The sequence below is a fragment of the Petaurus breviceps genome, unplaced genomic scaffold, assembly GCF_028583685.1.
Source record: "Petaurus breviceps papuanus isolate PSGF00001 unplaced genomic scaffold, PetGlider_PUasm1.0 90919, whole genome shotgun sequence".
Taxonomy (NCBI): domain Eukaryota; kingdom Metazoa; phylum Chordata; class Mammalia; order Diprotodontia; family Petauridae; genus Petaurus; species Petaurus breviceps.
Genome location: NW_027187378.1, coordinates 21163228 through 21180210, shown reverse-complemented (window position 1 = coordinate 21180210; position 16983 = coordinate 21163228). Strand labels below are relative to the sequence as shown.

General features: G+C 37.5%; 1 protein-coding gene across 1 annotated transcript in view; it reads left to right on the top strand.

The window, feature by feature from the left end:
- The window catches only part of ZC3H6 (zinc finger CCCH-type containing 6), a 176732-nt gene that overhangs the window by 47028 nt on the left and 112721 nt on the right, over positions 1-16983 (top strand). The window lies entirely within an intron of this gene.

Genomic DNA, 16983 nt, shown 5'->3' with positions numbered 1-16983 from the left:
AGGCTGGCTTTCAAAGAGGAAAAAGAACTAGAAAATTGACCCTTTCAAATTGTGGTGCTGAAGAAGACTTTTGAGAGTCCCTTGGACAGCAAAGAGATCAAATTAGTCAATACTTAAAGAAATTTGTTCAGACTATTCTTGGAAAGACAAACACTGAAGTCGAAGCTTAAATACTTTGGTCACATAATACGAAGACAGGATCCATTGAAAAAGACCCTGATGCTGGGATTGAAGACAAAAGGAAAAGGGAATGGTAGAAGATGAGATGGATGAATAGTGTCATGGAAGCAATGAATATGAACTTGGATAGACTTTAGGAGATAATAGAAGATAGAAGGGCCTGGCATGCTATGATCCATGGTGTCACAAAGAATTGGACATAACTGAGTGACTGGACAATAGTAAATCAATAGCCATATGAAAAAAAAAGTTGTTTCAAGTCACTAATAATTAGAGAAATGCAAACTGAAGCAACTCTATGATTCCATCTCACACTCCGCATATTGACAAAATTGACAAAAAGAAGAATAATAAATGTTGGAAGCATTACAGGGAAAATGGGTTCACTAATTCAATATTACTGGAACTGTAAATTATTATTATGTCTGTAAATTCCAGCTAGTCTGGAAAGCAATCTAATATATGGCTTTCCTTTTTTAGATATCTTGAAAGTCAATCCCTCAAAACTTCAAAAATTATGTCAATTCAATCATAGAACTTCTCTGTGTGTATATGGTCTAACTGTACTGCTATTACCACTTTTCTTTTCTTTATTGCTTTCTTTTCTTTTTTAAAGCAATCGGTGTTAAATAACTTCCTCAAGGTTACATGGCCAGTTATTGCTGGGTGTGGTGCTGAGTATCTGAGCCCAGATTTGATCCAGGTCATCCTGACACTGGAGCCGGTGCTCTTACTCGCTGAGCCACCTGGCCACCCCTAAGCAATTGGGGTTAAGTAACTTGCTCAAGGTTACATGGCCAGGTGTTTCTGGGTGGGTGCTAAGTGTCTGAGCCCGGGATTTGATCTCCAGGTCTTCTCAACACTGGAGCCGGTGCTCTTCCTCGCTGTGCTAGCTGGCCGCCCCACTTTATTGCTTTCTTATAAAGTACTTTGGGCATGTTGATGTTAGATGGTACCTCCAATGTCATTAATGGGGAAAAAAATTGTTAAAGAAAGATTTACAGATATTTTCCATTTTTATATATTCATTATCTTTCTCATTTCATTCTTAAAATATCCTCAGAATTATTTGGCTTAATATTATTAAAATTCTCATAGAATTTCACCTTTCTTATCTTACTCTCCTTTAGGTTCCACCTTTACAGACCCTTGGGATTAATTTCCTTAGTTGGGTTTTTCACCAAGATTTCTTAAAACTTATTTTTATTAGGGGCAGCTAGGTGGTACAGTGAATAGAGCACTGGCCCTGGACTCAGGAGGACCTGAGTTCAAATCCGGCCTCAGACACTTAACACAAAAAACTAACAGTGAGACAAGTGTGACAACCTTGGGCAAGTCACTTAATCCCAAATGCCCTACCTTCCCCCCTCCAAAAAAAAACAACCAACTTATTTTTATCTCCACTGCTTCCCAGTACTCTGTGAAGGAATATTACTTCCACTGTCCTACATTTTGCAAAAGAATTTGTATTCCAATCTACTATTGCCCTTGGCTGCCCTATCTCTCCATTTGGCAAGGAGACAAAGTATTTGCAAGCCAAGGAAGTTTTAGTTTCCTTCTCATGGCAGTTTATTTATATTGGTTAAATTTCTCTTGGGAAATAATGATCATCTGTGTCAAAGTTTTCTCTTTTTTCTTTCCCCTTTTTTAAGGCATCAGTAAGGTATTTAACTAGGCTAGGCATAACATCTGATTTTTATTCTTCTGATTTGGTATGATTTTTAGATTTTCTAACAGGTAAGGAGTCTGAGTGACATACAGGGACCTGACTCAGAAATTACCCCCCACAAACTACAGGTTCAGATATTTTCATAGCAAAATTACCTGTAAGTGCACAAAAATGGAAGCAACTTAAATTGTAATATGTTTATATAATGTATACTATCATATTATTAAGAAGAACAAATATTAGTAACACAAGGAAATCTGGAAAGACGTTTATGAAATATTACTAAGTAAAAGAAGCATCACTTGATAAATGGAATATATATCAATTAAGATCACATAAAAGCAAAATTGAAAGAGAATGAATGAACTAGCAGAAAAAAATTCCCATTGGCAACCTGGAGGGAGAGACTAAAAGGGCTTTAAGGTTCTTTATACTTTGAAATTAATTAATTTAAATGTAAATAATTACTAGGGAAGTTTATATGATGAAGGAAGAAGAAAAAAGAGGGAACAGAAAAAGGGGAAGGTGGAAAGAGAACAGAGGAAAGGGAAAGGAGGGAAGGACATATAGGGGAAATGAGAAGGAAGAAAGGAAGGAAACAAGAAAGGAAAGAAGGAACGAAGGAACAAAGGAATGTATGAACAAAGGTCACTGAAGTACTTTTTAACAAAACAGAAGGAAGGCCAGAAAGAATCACAAAGAGGATAGCTTTGAAAGTTGCTTGTTAAATTTATTAAACATTTTAAAAGAAAAGCAAGGTATACATATCAGATATTTACAATTTCATGTATAATCCTCTTTTTGGATGGTGGAGCAAGAGAAAGCAGTACAGACCAGTTCCTTCCCAACAAGTACTCCAACAAATGCTTAGAAAAACACCAGACTTGGGGGAGGGGAGGGAGGTGGAGAAAATCTAAAACTTATGGAAGTGAATGTTGAAAAATAAAAATTAAAAAACTAAGGAAAAAAAAAGAAAACACCAGACTGAGTCCTGATCAGAAAATTAAAAAAAAAAATCACAGTAAGTCATTTTTCCATCCCAGTTTGGCATTGGGAGACAGTCAAGTCTATTGACACTGGGGATTCAGTCTAGCCCAGAGGTGGGAAACCTTTGCACAAGCCCAAGGACCTAGAAGGTCACATGTGGCCTCAAGGCCATAGGTTCCCCACCCCTGGTCTAGCCAGAAGGGACTACACAGAGCTTTCCAGCACTGCAACACTAAAGAGGGATAAGGGAGTGTGTACTAGGGCAAAAAGAGGTTATGGTTTCAGCATAGAGGTGCCTAACAGTTCAGGGAGCAGGTACAGGTGCCAACTGGCAGATCTACTGTTCTTTCCCCTGATCTGGGTCCCCAATCTGGCATGGACTGAGAAGAGAAACTGTGACTAAAAGAACCTATGGCAGAGCAGAGCAAGGAGTGGCCCTGGGTCTGACACAGTGTACTGAGCAAAGAGCAGGAAGAAAAACCAGCAGCTCTGGGTCACTAAAAGGGATCTCCCACCCAGCCCCAAGCCTGGTCTGAAGGTTGCATCTGAATAACCAAGGCAGAAAGAAACCTCGCTGCTAACTGAAAAGAATTGCTTTGTGTTAGATATAGACTTGAAGACAAATGTGCTTGAGCAAACAACATAAAAATTTATAATGGACCTTAAAACATTAAGTTGCCTATGAAATGAAAAATCAGTAAGAGTCATTAAATCACAAAGATAGGAATAGCTATTATTGATTTAGCATAGAATTTATCTTCAAAACATAGCTAAGTTTGAGACCCTACAAAATCTTGGATTTGCTAGAAGGCTCATAAACTTTAAATAATATGTAAGTACACGTAGATATAGTGCCCTTTCTAGATCTTCATTTAGTTTGGGTATGAAAGCCTACCATCTTTAATGTACAACATTTATATCTCAAAACGGTAAAGCTATTAACTTTTTCTTCAGTTTCACTATGTCATGGTGGTAGTTTAAGGGTAAAATATAATAACAAAGGCAAAGCAAGTTGTCAATTTTAAACTGTAACCTGGCATGAGATCATAGGTTTCTCTCACATAATCTGCTTCTCACATTTATGTAACAGATCAGAAAGCAGACACTTGGGGGAACTTTCTCCTCATACAACTGACTATAGCATTAATTCAGACCCCTATAAACTCTCCTGGACTTTCAATAATCTCCTAATTGGACTACAAACTTCTAGTCTTTCCCTTGTAGAATTCATCCTCCATGTAGCTGAAAAAAAAAGTAATCTTGCTAAAATACAGGTCTAACCACTCCCCTGCTCACGAACCTTCAGTAGTCCCTTATTGCATCTACTATAAAATTTAAACCCCTTTGGTTGTAATTTTAAAACTTTTACAAGCTAGCTCCAGCCTATGCTGGCTCCAACCTACACTTCCAGGTTTATTGCACATTGTTCTTCATTCACTCTTATCTTGTAACCCAACTGTCCTGCTCACTGTTCTACAGACTTAACTATCTCCTGCCCCCTGCCTTCACACAAGTTCTTACCTATTCCTGGAATACTCCTCCTTCTCACCTGAACCCATTAAAATAAAATGAAATTAATAATAAAAATAAAGTTAAAAACAAAGCTTTCTTCAATGTTCAACTCCTATATCACCTCCTACAAGAGGACCCTGGATCTAAGCCTTCTTTTCTTTCTCAAATATGCATGTACATATTTATCTGTGAAAAACCTCTACCCTTCTTACTCTAACTCCTTTAGGGCAAGGATGTTTCCTAACCAAATATTACATACGTAGGATGCACTTGTTGGATTGAAATTAGAAGTAACTTGTCAAAAGTCACAATATTATGATGATGTCAGGACACTTTTTATTACAGGCTGTTTCCCATTTAAAACAGGGGCCATCATATAAAATATTGCCTTTCCAATATATGGTAGCAATTCAGTGTTCTTTTTATTTGCAAGGAGTGCTGAAGTGATTACTTTAGCTTCTTTATCTTTATTTTCCACACAAAATATAATATGAATAATTTACTAACAGGAGGGATGAAAATCCTATATAATGCTTCATTTTTTTCTTATTTTCCCAATTTTTAAATATTTTTATTTAAAGTTTTGCATTCCAAATTCTATCCCTCCTTCTCTCTTTCCCTTCACTTCTCCCTGAGATGGTAAGCAATCAGATTTAGGTTATACATAGATCATGTTTTAAATTGTGGAAAAGAGGATGCAAAAAAGGTTAAATTGTTTGTTCACATATGTGAAATCAATGATAGAGCCAGAACACAGTGTCTGACTTGTATTAAGATCACATTTTCCCTCCTATTTCCTGCTACAGTTCACATGAATGGATATTGACTTTCTTTCACTAATATTTCTTTTTTTTAATTAATGTAGCATTTTATTTTCCCCAATTACAAGTAAAGACAATTTTCTACATTCTTTTTTAAAAAATGAGTTTCAAATTCTCTCCCTCCCTTTCCACCCCCACATTGAGAAGGCAAGTGATTTGATATAGGTTACAAATGTGTAGTCATGCAAAACATATGTCCACATTAGTCATGTTGTAAAAGAAAATATTGGTCAAAAAAAACCAAGAAAAATAAAATTTTTTTAAAAGTGTGCTTCAATCTGTATTCAGACTCCATCAGTTCTTTTTCTGGGGGTGGATAATATTTTTCATCATAAGTCCTTCAGAGTTGTCTTGAGTCATTGTATTGCTGAGAATAGCTAAATCATTCACAGTTGATCATCTTACAATATTGCTGTTACCATATACAATGTTCTCCTGGTCCTACTCATTTCACTTTGCATCAGTTCATTTAAGTTTCCAGGTTTTTCTAAGAGCATCTAGCTCATCATTTCTTATAGCACAATAGTGTTCCATTGCAATCATGTAACACAGATCATTCAGGCATTCCCCAATTGATGGGCATCCCCTCAATTTCCAACTCTTTGCCACTGTTGTTATTTAAATGAAATGGTCTGTTACTATCTTCTACACCTTATTTCTGCAGGTGCTCCTGTTGGCAGTCTTGACTACCATCTGCTAAGGTGTGGTGGGATAGGAATACTGGAGAGTATTTCTCTGCTAGGACAGATTACTGGGAGCTTTAATCATCACTGATGCCTGGTGAAGTACTGAAAAAAGTCAGTTTCAGGAAAGATAGATGGAGTCCAGAAGAGTGGGAAGGATGTAGAATAGAGCCTCCTAAAGTGCTCAAGCAGTGTCCTTATAGTTGTATCCATCTGGTCACTCTCACCCTTTCAGGTTTAAAGCCTGCCTCTGACATGAACCATGTGATAATGGGATAGGCAAGTCACTTACACTCCCTAAGCCTCAGTTTCTTCTTTTGTAAAATGAACATGCCTGAAAATGGGTACTATGAAAATCAAATGCAATAATTTAGGTAAAACTAAATGGCAAACTTCAAAGTTCTACATAAATGTTGATTTTTTTTTAAATATGACTTTATAAATATAAAATAGTACTGCAGCTCTAAGCCACTGCTATCACTGAGATTAGTCTATAATTCTGGGGAATTCCAAGATTTCTTGAAATTACCACATGTACTGCTTTGCCACTCAGAAACCATAATAGACAACTAAGAATTGAGGGGAGGGATGGCAGTGAAATTGAATGGAACATATGTTCTTGCATACTTTTTGTATGTGCCAGTAATGGACTGTATATTATCAGTAAACTCTGTATTTATATTTAAATACTGTTTGGCTATCTTTCTATTCCCTTGAGCTCTAAAACAACAGTAATTTTAAAAGATTTTTGATGTTGTTTTTAAAATTTATACCCCTTTGTATGACTGTTCACATGTAATCCTATGACTGAATCTGAGTCAGTGTAACCATAAAGATAGAGATACTTTCTAAGAATTCTAGTAGCTATTGAGGTCATAAACTGTGTGTAATGGTATTGTTTTTAGAGTTCAGAGAGAAACACCAGAAGAGGGAAGAGGAATCAAAGTTCAAGGATTCAGAGCATGTTTCCCACTTTGAGAATATGTGGGGAGATACTGTAAAGTCAAGCACAAGCAGCTGTTCTGAGGACTGCTGCTGTAAATAGCTTTAAGGTTCTGATCATATAGTATTTATTTATTCTCTCTTATTTATTCAACAGCAAAACATTCACAAAAACCAAAGTACAACATTCACAATGACATAACATAATAACTTATTGCTAAAGTGGTGTATATATATAAATATCCATATATATATGTAAGAATAGGTGTATTCTTAAACAAAAGACATCATTCAATAAGTCACAATCTGAATCAATCATTATAAAGTACCCATCTAAAGTCTTCTTTCATCTTGATTGGAGACTGGCTTCCAGTCATCCTTAAGGAGTAGTAGAAAGTACAAAATACAAAGGTCTCCCACCCCTAAGTCACAATCTTAATCTTGTCAGTCAGTACTAAGTATCCAAATAGAGGTCCTTTCATCTTGACTCTTTGAGGCTGACTCCCAAACTCCATAGTTCCACTCTATGCTCCCACCTCTTGCCTGAATTCACCCAACTGTCACTTGGATTCACAGGTAGGCAGCTCCCAGCTCCTGGTTGAGCTCCACTCATCAAGCTTAGCAGAGTTACAACAATACTCACACACATTGCTGGTACCATCATCAGTTCACTTTCTGCCTGTGAAATCAATACAGACAGAACAAATAGACAGAGTGCTGATACCACAGGCATCTTTCCTTCCAGTTCTGCTTGGTCCCAGCTTGTGTTCCTACTTTTATATGGTCTTTTGGCAAGTTCCTTCCACTGTGGACTTCAAAGGTTCTATTTCTAACAAAGAATCACAAACAAATAATCACATGCAGAGACTCAAAAATACTTGAATAACTGAAACAAGGAGCAAAGTACTCCTTTGCTTACCATTACAGATACTTATACCCAGACTAGTCTACCCCACCTATTTGATGATTACTAACTGCATTCGCTATGACTGATTCAATGGGGAAAGGACAAGAGGTACTTCAGTGCTAAATGAACCTAGTTGGGTAAAGCTGCCCCATCAAAGATGTGTTCTCTTCCTCCATGATTCTAAACTGCAGAAGAAGCTATTATGTTAACTCCTCTGCTTCCCCCATCCCAAGTGTCTATACAGGAAAATAATTTCCTGCCCTTGCAGTCAGAAGCTTAGCACTGGATTCTACTTCCAAAGTTCTAAATACTTTATCTGCTTTTCAGCTATGTTTTCTTCTTCTTTCCTTTTTTTTGCTTTTTTTTTTTTTTTGAGGGCAATTGGGGTTAAGTGACTTGCCCAAAGTCACATGCCTAGTAAGTGCATCAAATGTCTGGGACTGGATTTGAGCTCAGGTCCTCCTGAGTCCAAGGCCAGCATTCTATTCACGTGCCACCTAGCCACCCCTCAGCTATGCTTTCTATCCACCCTTTTGTGCTATGATTTATCCCAAACAAACAAAAAAATCTTAGAAAATCCTAGTAAACTAAACTTGGTTTGTGTGATGTTATTTTGGCAATGGAACTGGAAGAAAATGAGAATGAAATAAAAAGTTTCCCCTCCCCCTCAGCAGGAAGTGTAGGAGCAGCAAGTTAATAAAGGACCCTCCTCCAAAGACACAAACCTGGTAGAACCACCTATGACTATTCTCTAAATCAGCCCAAGGCTATCATAGGAGAAAGAAAAGCACTGACAGATTTGTACCCTGAAGCTAACATTCCCTAAATAGTGTTGTGAGCCAGCAACCCAGGAAAAGGAGTGGAGGAAGGAGAGGGGTTTCTTTTACATGCCTTTTGGGGTTCCTCCAATCCCTCCCCATGTTGCTATGTGTGAGGATTCATTGTTACAAGTGGAGTTACCCTTCCACAGCAATATGTAATGCTATATGGTATAAATATTCATTACACATGGGGAGTATACCCCAAAACTGTCCATATCTATTTGGCACACACCATAGCTATGTCTGCTACAAATGTAATTACTAGATCTTAGAACTTTGGAACTGATAGTGACTGAGGCATTCTGTTCAGAATAGGTTTCTTCTTTGAGAAGTATGACTGGGGTTAGGTAGACAGAAATAGCTTAGAATGATTGGTAACAAATCCAAAATGTAACTCCTGAATGGTAATACCTGTGTACGTCTTTATCTGGCTTACTAATGATAGTACATTCAAAAGAAACTGAGATTTGCTTACCCAAGTGTTATGAAGGGTCTCTTTATCTTCCTGAGGATAAAAACAGATTAGTTTCAAGATTCAGGAATCATTCAGATCAGCTCTAGCCAAGTTGCCCAACACCTAAATAGACAAAAGAGAACAAGGAAGCTATCATAAACTGACATATGGCTTCCCCAAATCCTTTATTTTAAGATCAACAAACTTATTGAATAAGTTATTAATTGAGATATTTCCAGTGAGCCATGAGCTATGTCTTTCTTATTTAATTCCAAATGAGCCATTATAATGATCTCAAAGATCTTAAAAATCCAATATCTTCATTTTAGAGAGGAAGTGTATTATAGTAGGAATAGTGCTGGAAATATAATCTAGGCATAAATAATATAAATATGAACTAGGCATATAATCACTCAGTCAACAGGCATTTATTCAGCATTGTTTAATGCATCTGACTTTTCCTCAGGCTAGGGCTGCAAATTGCCTGAGGGCAACGGAAACCATTTAAATGAGAACTATTGAAACCAACTTTAAAAAAGAGACCAAATATCTCCACTCTCTAGTCTCCTCCAGTCCTATATAGACTTCCAGGTATTATGAAAAACAACTTATGTAGCTGTTTCTTGAAGCTGTGCCTCTCAGAAGAGCCCTTTCCTGTTGAAATATATTTAACACTGCCCCCCTTCTGTGGCTCTTTGGGCATTCCTGTACTCTGGTGCTGCATGGTGGCCCCAGCTTGAAATTCCCTTGCCACAATTAAAAGACCCTAATTTTTTTTTTTTTTTGCTGTTTTGGCAATGTTCTTTAATTCAGGTTAATATATCTGGTGTCTGAAGTAGGATTCAGAGACTCCTACTGAGCCAAACACCGCTTTCAACCTCATGCCCAGTAACAATAGGAAACCTCTTGTGTTCCAGTCCAGATTTGACTCAGCAATTTGGCCTGGATAAGTGAGTTTCTCTAATTTCCTTAACTCCTGCCTCTTTTTGGTCAAGATCTTGACTCTTTAACCAAAGGTTTGTTAAAAGAGCCATGGATAATTTTAGGTACATTCTGACAGCTCCTTTTGGAATGGGACAGTTGCTAGGTTGGTAATTATGGACTATATGTTGTCACTCTGATAGTTCTCTCTAAATGGTTGACTGTCAGGCATATGCTTAGTATTTGTGTCTATCTTTGTGGAGTGACATTTGTGTTAAATGTGTGTGGTGGTGGTGGTGGTGGTGGTGGTGTGTGTGTGTGTGTGTATGTGTCCTCATCTGTACCGTGTATCTATGAATAAAAAGAAATTTGAGATGAATTTTTCTCCAGGAGCTCTTTTACCTCCCTAACAAATTAATTTGAATAACCCCCCCCCTTCTTTTGATAATGTTGCTCACTGAGCTATGCAAATCTCTCTGCTACACAAAACAGAATTGTCAAAAAGGCAATTTACATGGGAAGGCAGTCAAAAGGTGACTATGGCTTTAATTTTACCTACTTTTAAGTAATTTGTTTCCAAGTCTCTAAAACTTTCATTGGGAATTGATCTTGAATATTAGAAATTGTACTCCAAAGTTAAGGTTTGTAGATTATGTTCAGTTGGAATCTGGGGAACTGTCTGGCTTCTTGGCCATCAGAGTTTTAAGTGTTAACTCATGGAAAAGAGAAAAGTGTGTGTGAATCAAGAACCAACCAACTCACCCCTGCCCCCAGCCTGTTGGCCCATCTATCCCACCCCCATCATTGCCTCAGCCCAGATTGATTATGGATAATGAGGATTGATATTCACAATGAAGAGGAAGGAAAGATGACAAGGAACTTTCAGGAAGCCAGGAATTGACATCAAATTAGGGGAGTATTTTTCCCTTACTATATAACTATGTCCCTATTTTTTTCCCTTTTATGGCAAATTTCTACAATCATGGGAGGTGATCAGTGGAAGATATGAACACAATATAAAATCTTTATGTAAAGGTGGAATATATCTAATCTTCTATAAGATGCATGTGTATAAAATCTAAGCCTGAAATTATAATCTTTTCTACATCCTAATTACGTAGATGAGTATTTGGGCTTGTCGTTTGCCTATTACTAGTTATATATTCATGCATAAGATAATGGTATGGGAATAATTAGATAATGTTGCAAGAATTTGTGAAACTAGGATATAATTCTATCCACCTCATTTAGTGAGGTTAATATCATAAATGTTTTCTGTGCTGTGTTAAAGAAAAGAATTTCGGGGCATTTACTTATCTTAGAGGAAGGTGACTTATGGTCTATCTTGTGTTGCCTCAAAGATATACACAATTTTACTCAGATTTATTATTTAATATGGGATTAACACTTGCATACAGACCATGTTCTAAAATGTAAGCAAATTGCACAAAAGTTCGGAGAATTTGAGAGTAATGGTCTATGTGGGTATAATACCGAGCTCATTTGAGCATGGTTATAGACAATTCATTTTATACCATCTGAAATTATTTACTTACTCTATTCAGACACCCTACCATAGACTTTTGTTAAAATGAGCATCTTTTGAGTGAATTCATTTGTGTGAACAGAAGTCACTTGCTCACAAAAGGTGTTTATTAGATCTTTAGCAGTATCTCATATTCCTGAGGGAAAAAATTAGCTGTCCTTTAATGAGTTGACATTTCAAGTCTTCATGCTCTTGGCATTCAAAACTTATGATGACTCTGTGTATTTATTTCATACTTTTTCATTGATATGTGCTTGAGCAAGCACTTCAATAAAACATAATATCTTTTATTAAAAAATAAAACTTTAAAGTAATAGTTGCAAAAGAGTATTAAAAGTTAAATATCTTGGGTTCTGTTCTTAGAATGGCAAAAAATGTGTGTAGGAAGATTTTTTTGTTTCATAATAGGATATTTGACTAGAATTTTTTTATTACTATCTGATATATTTTTTTAAATCATATTTATACTGTTTTAGCCTTTCTACTTACATTAATATTATTATGTTTCATTGCCAGGTTTATGAACTTTGGTAACCTGTCTTCTGTTTTTAGCTTTTGTCTATCTACTTTTTATATATTGTCTTAACATGTCACTATTATGGTATTTTTAGGCAAACTGCATTTTTATACCAAGTGTGACTTATGTCTGATCCAATCTTAATGAGGTATCTTCTCATTTTTATTTTTTCTTTCATCTATGAAAGGTAACTAAGTGCCTCTAAGTCTGCCCCACTACTGAAAAACTTAAAAGCAGCCCTGGTAGTATGTATACCTGCTCAAGAACTTAATGATGATTATATTTAATTAAATCAAGATGGCCAATGAAATTAACTTTCATCACTGCACTTTGCACCAATGCCAAATGATTTAAAGGCCAACAAGACATTTCAATCAGTCCAGTAATGCTACTTGGCTGTTGTTGATGACAGCACAGATCAGTAAGCACTTCATTGAGGGCCTTGCAGTAATTTAAAATCAAGCACGTTTGTGTGTGTGTGAAGACCTAGAGTCATCTGTTCCTTTTCATAAATTGGTTTCAGATTTACCACCCTGAGAAATTATATATAAATTTTGGTACTATTCATTGTCACATAGATATTTAACAGTGTTGCCAAATCATTAAAATATTTTCATGGAAGAAGCTGCTCTGAGAACTCACCTATTCCAGAATGTCTAGGAGGGGAGACCTCCAGAAGACCAGACAACAGCAGTAGATGTTCTCAGAAATCAGACCGTTACAGCAAGGGATGCCAGAGCCCTAATTCTAAGGTCAGATTTGGGAGATCGGTTGGGGTATGAAAGAATTCACTTTGATGACATTCTCCTAGTCATTCATTGGGAGCTTTATTATGTGAAGCACACAAACCCTTTTACTGCAGCCATGGGGCTGAGTAAAAAGGTATTGATGTTTGGGGAACTGGGCTTATATAGACAGAAGTTTATGCAGTCTATGAGGAGAGCAAGGATTTTAGTTTTATGGTTGGTTGAAGGTTAAGGATAAAGGCAGGAGGACACAGGTTATAGATTAAGGATAAGGGGGACACCTGATAAGGAAGGAAAAAATTATTTTAGTCTTACAAGATCAGGAGAAGTTTTATGGTATTTCAAGATAAGGGTGTGAGAAATGTGCTTACTCTAGAAAGAAAATACTCATTGTAAAGTCAAGAAAGTTCTCATTACATTTATTTTATATTCATTCTGAATGGATAACTCCCAAATGGAGCACACTTGCTCAAACAAATGCAAAGCTATTTATGCCCTGTTCCCAATTTGGATTCCCCTCTTTGCTCCTATGGCTAGGCACATTGGGGTTCACAACCTATATGAAAACCCCTAAACCCCACCCCCACATGGGTCTACATCCCTGCTTATATTTCTCATTTTCTTTATACTTTACTTGTTAAAAGAATAACAAGTCATAAATTCTTTTAAAGGAATTCTCTCAGTTGATAAGAGGCCAAACCCACGATGTTTAAGCTTCCTTCACCATTAACAGAAGAGCCCTCACATTCGTAACAGAGTTGTGGAATGAAGTTCTCCATGAAATGGACAAATGAAATGGACATGGCAGCCAAGCCAATTATAATTTGATAGGAGTGTTTATTGTGGTGACTGCCTCCCCAGTAGGGAAGACAGCCCTGAGACCTGAATCTGGGGCATGTTTCTAGCAAGACAGGTGAAACGTTCCCTCACTATTATGGCCTATTAGGTGGTTTCCAGGGACCCTGGTAGGGGTCCCCTTCTAGCAGGTTGCAACTGGGAGGGGGCTTTGGTGTATAATTTCTGGTGGATACCACTCCCCGCTTTCTCTTGTTCATAGTTGAAACTTGGACTCAACTGAGTTCTCTTGCACTAGGGCTGTGGTACCCACTGCTGCCGATCCTGCCATACCAAGGCCAACTAGGATAGGGACTAAAATAGGGGCTGCCAGCAAAAAGATGTTCTTGCATAGAGGAACTTAGGGTCTACCAAAGTGCTCCCCGAGTCTGCAAGGGTGATGGTAATGGGTGAAATGGGGGCCATCCAGGGTTCGATCGCCATCAGGAGGTGGGATGAGGACTGGGTTGGGACTGGTGGGAGTAAGATCCCTTGGCACCAGAATGCAGTGAATAGTGAACAAGACCCCAGGGCCCCTTCCTGTGACATAAAACCTGATTCCCCAAGGTGTCCCAGTTTTCTAATCCTGTTTGGTCCGATCCAAAACCCTAATGACAACTGGATTACATGACTTAAGGGTATTACAACGAAATGAAATGTGGTTGTCACGGTTGCCACCAGAGACCTAGTCAGCAATAGTTACATAATCCAAATTGGCACAGTGATATTTCCCTGTCCCCCACAATCGGGAGACCCATCCTCAGGGCAGACATAGGACTGGGTTGACCAAAGGCTGTTTTTCTGCCCACGTCTCCACAAGCAGCAGCATTGGTGCCCTCAGAATACATGCCTGTATAGGGAAACAACATGAATCTGGGGCACGGTGATCAAAGAAAAAGGGTGGGCTGGCCATGAGTCACATTTTTTAAATTAGAGTCCCATCAATTGTCTTAGTAAGAGTCCAAGAGTACAAGGTGGGAGCACAGGAGTTGAAACCGGCCAAAGGTAGGAATGCCAGGAACAGGAGTGTCAGGACAGTCTCTTAATCTTCAGTTGTAAGTCACCAGCTGGCTCTGTTACCCACAGGTCTGGTGGGTTGGGAGGAGCTGTCACCTTGATGTGTGAGGGGTGGATCTAGGCTTTTCTTCCGGCCACCTTAACAGCAGAGTGGTCTGGTACACTGAGTCCTGGATGTTTCAGAGAGCTTGGAGGGACTTGAGAAGTAAATCATTAACAGTCATACATAACAGCATTTGTCACCCAAAATACAATAGAAGGTGGGGTAACGAACAGAATTTCAAAAAGGGGAATGAATTTTTACACGTATGCATTCGGTTACAAAAATTAACACTTGCTTCAATAACGGATCAAAATAGCAAATTCTCTTCTGCTTTACAACTTGTTACATCAATTTTAAAAGTGGAGGTTTTAGTGGATCTCTTAAAATCACACTAGAGATTTTTAAAAATTTCTTCTAAAAATATCTTCCTTCTTCAAAACAGTTTCAAGATTTATAAGTGATCACTAAACTTTTGTGAAGGAAGTTAATTGAAAACTTTAAAATGATCTAAAGCAGTATGCATAACTTTCTGTACATGTTTTAATTCTAGATAAAAAATAATATTAGAGTTTCCAATAAGCTAACATGAAAGAGCTCATATCTTTTACTAATTACTTGCTCTGAGCATAGAAACCTGTTATAGAAGGAAAAAGCAGGACCATGTGACATTCCAATTGTGCCACAAGAAAACATCCTTGGCTCTGTGTAAATTCAGGTGTAGTTACAGATATTCCATCTCATGCAGCATCTGTTCCATCTCATAGCAAGACTCAGGAATAGGTGGGAAATATTTCTTTTCAAAGGAACCTCATGGGTAAATCGAGCCAGGAGGGATCCCATCCCAGACAGAGGCTAAAATTGTCCCTTCACCTTTACCAAATGTAGACTTCCACCTGTTGACAGTACAGGATCACATTTCCTCTGAGTAGCTAGTGGCATTTTCCTCTCAGACACTGATTCAGTGCAGACAACTATACCCAAATTCAGACTCAAAATAAAATTTAGTTATGGTTCCAACTGCTTTTTACTTTAAATAACAAGTTTCACCATTCACAGCTCAGAGCCAGTTATAATTATTTCTATTCTCATGGGGCTGCAATAAATAATAAAGATGTATCAGATCTTGTAGGGAATTCCTTTTACCATCCTTCTAAAATATAAAAGCCAATTTATAAAAATTCTTTTTAATAAAACAAATCTGCCTTTCTCAGGCAGAATGACCTTGCCTGGAGATAGTTTCTAGGGGATTTGACAATTTTACAACATAAGGAAAATGTATATGAATTGTAAGCAGGAGAGACTGCTCTGAATGGGCAGAACTAGTCAGACAAGTTTTCATTCAGTTAGTTTCCTCCTTTCCATAAACAATAACCAATTAACAGTTTTAGGTTTTAGCATTAAAATAGTAGCCCAAAATAGCTTAGTTAATAGTTTTACAAGTTTTTCTAAATAGCAAATACACATATTTAAAGTAACACTACTGGTCTTACACAATTTTCTCTTCACTCAGGTTTTACAATATACAGTGTAGAAATACAACAATAGTATAAACTGCGAGATGACATTAATTGCATTTCTAAATTACATATAAGAAAACATTAATTGCATTTCCAAATTACATATAAGAATGATTGATCTTACCAAGTGAAGAGGCTAGTTGACTTCTGACCTCATTTTCTCCTCTCTTTTTCTCATCTCCCCACTTTACAGATGAATTGAGACTCAGGGTTAAATGATTTATACTAGGTCACACAACCAGTCAGTGCAGAGTTTGGAACAGACTTTCTCACTGACAAGCTTTTTTTCACTTTTCTGATTTTCTCTCTTTCATCTTTCTCTTAGCTGTACCTCTCTTGTTTTTCTCTTTTTGCTCTATATTCTGGGGTGTTTTCTCCCTGCTCCATTGTTTTCCAGGAGTCCTTAGGAGCCTTCTTTAATTCCTTGGCACTGGAACAAGCAAAGGGATCATTTGTAGCAAGGAAGAAACCTCTTAGATGGTACTGAAGTTGGGGCTTCATGGTACAGAGTGAACTCTATATTTCAGGTGAAAACCCTCCATTTTTCCAAATTCATCACACTCAAAGCACATTATCAGCCTATACTTTATCAAATAAACTTCTATGAATGCTTAGCTGTAGCAGACCCTGGTTATGGGATGGCCAATGTGGGAGAAAAAGGGCAGTGCTCAACTGGGGAGTGCCAGGAAATTATAGCCTGGAGCATTGAGGAGAGGGTTTGGGGAACTTGAAGTAGAAACTTCAGGCTCTGCTTACTTAGAAGAATGGACTTCTGGGTACCTGGGGATCTAAAACTATTGCTAGTGGGAGCTAGGCCAAGTACCCTTTTACTAAACTATTTAGGCTGTGGAAAGAATATAATTTGA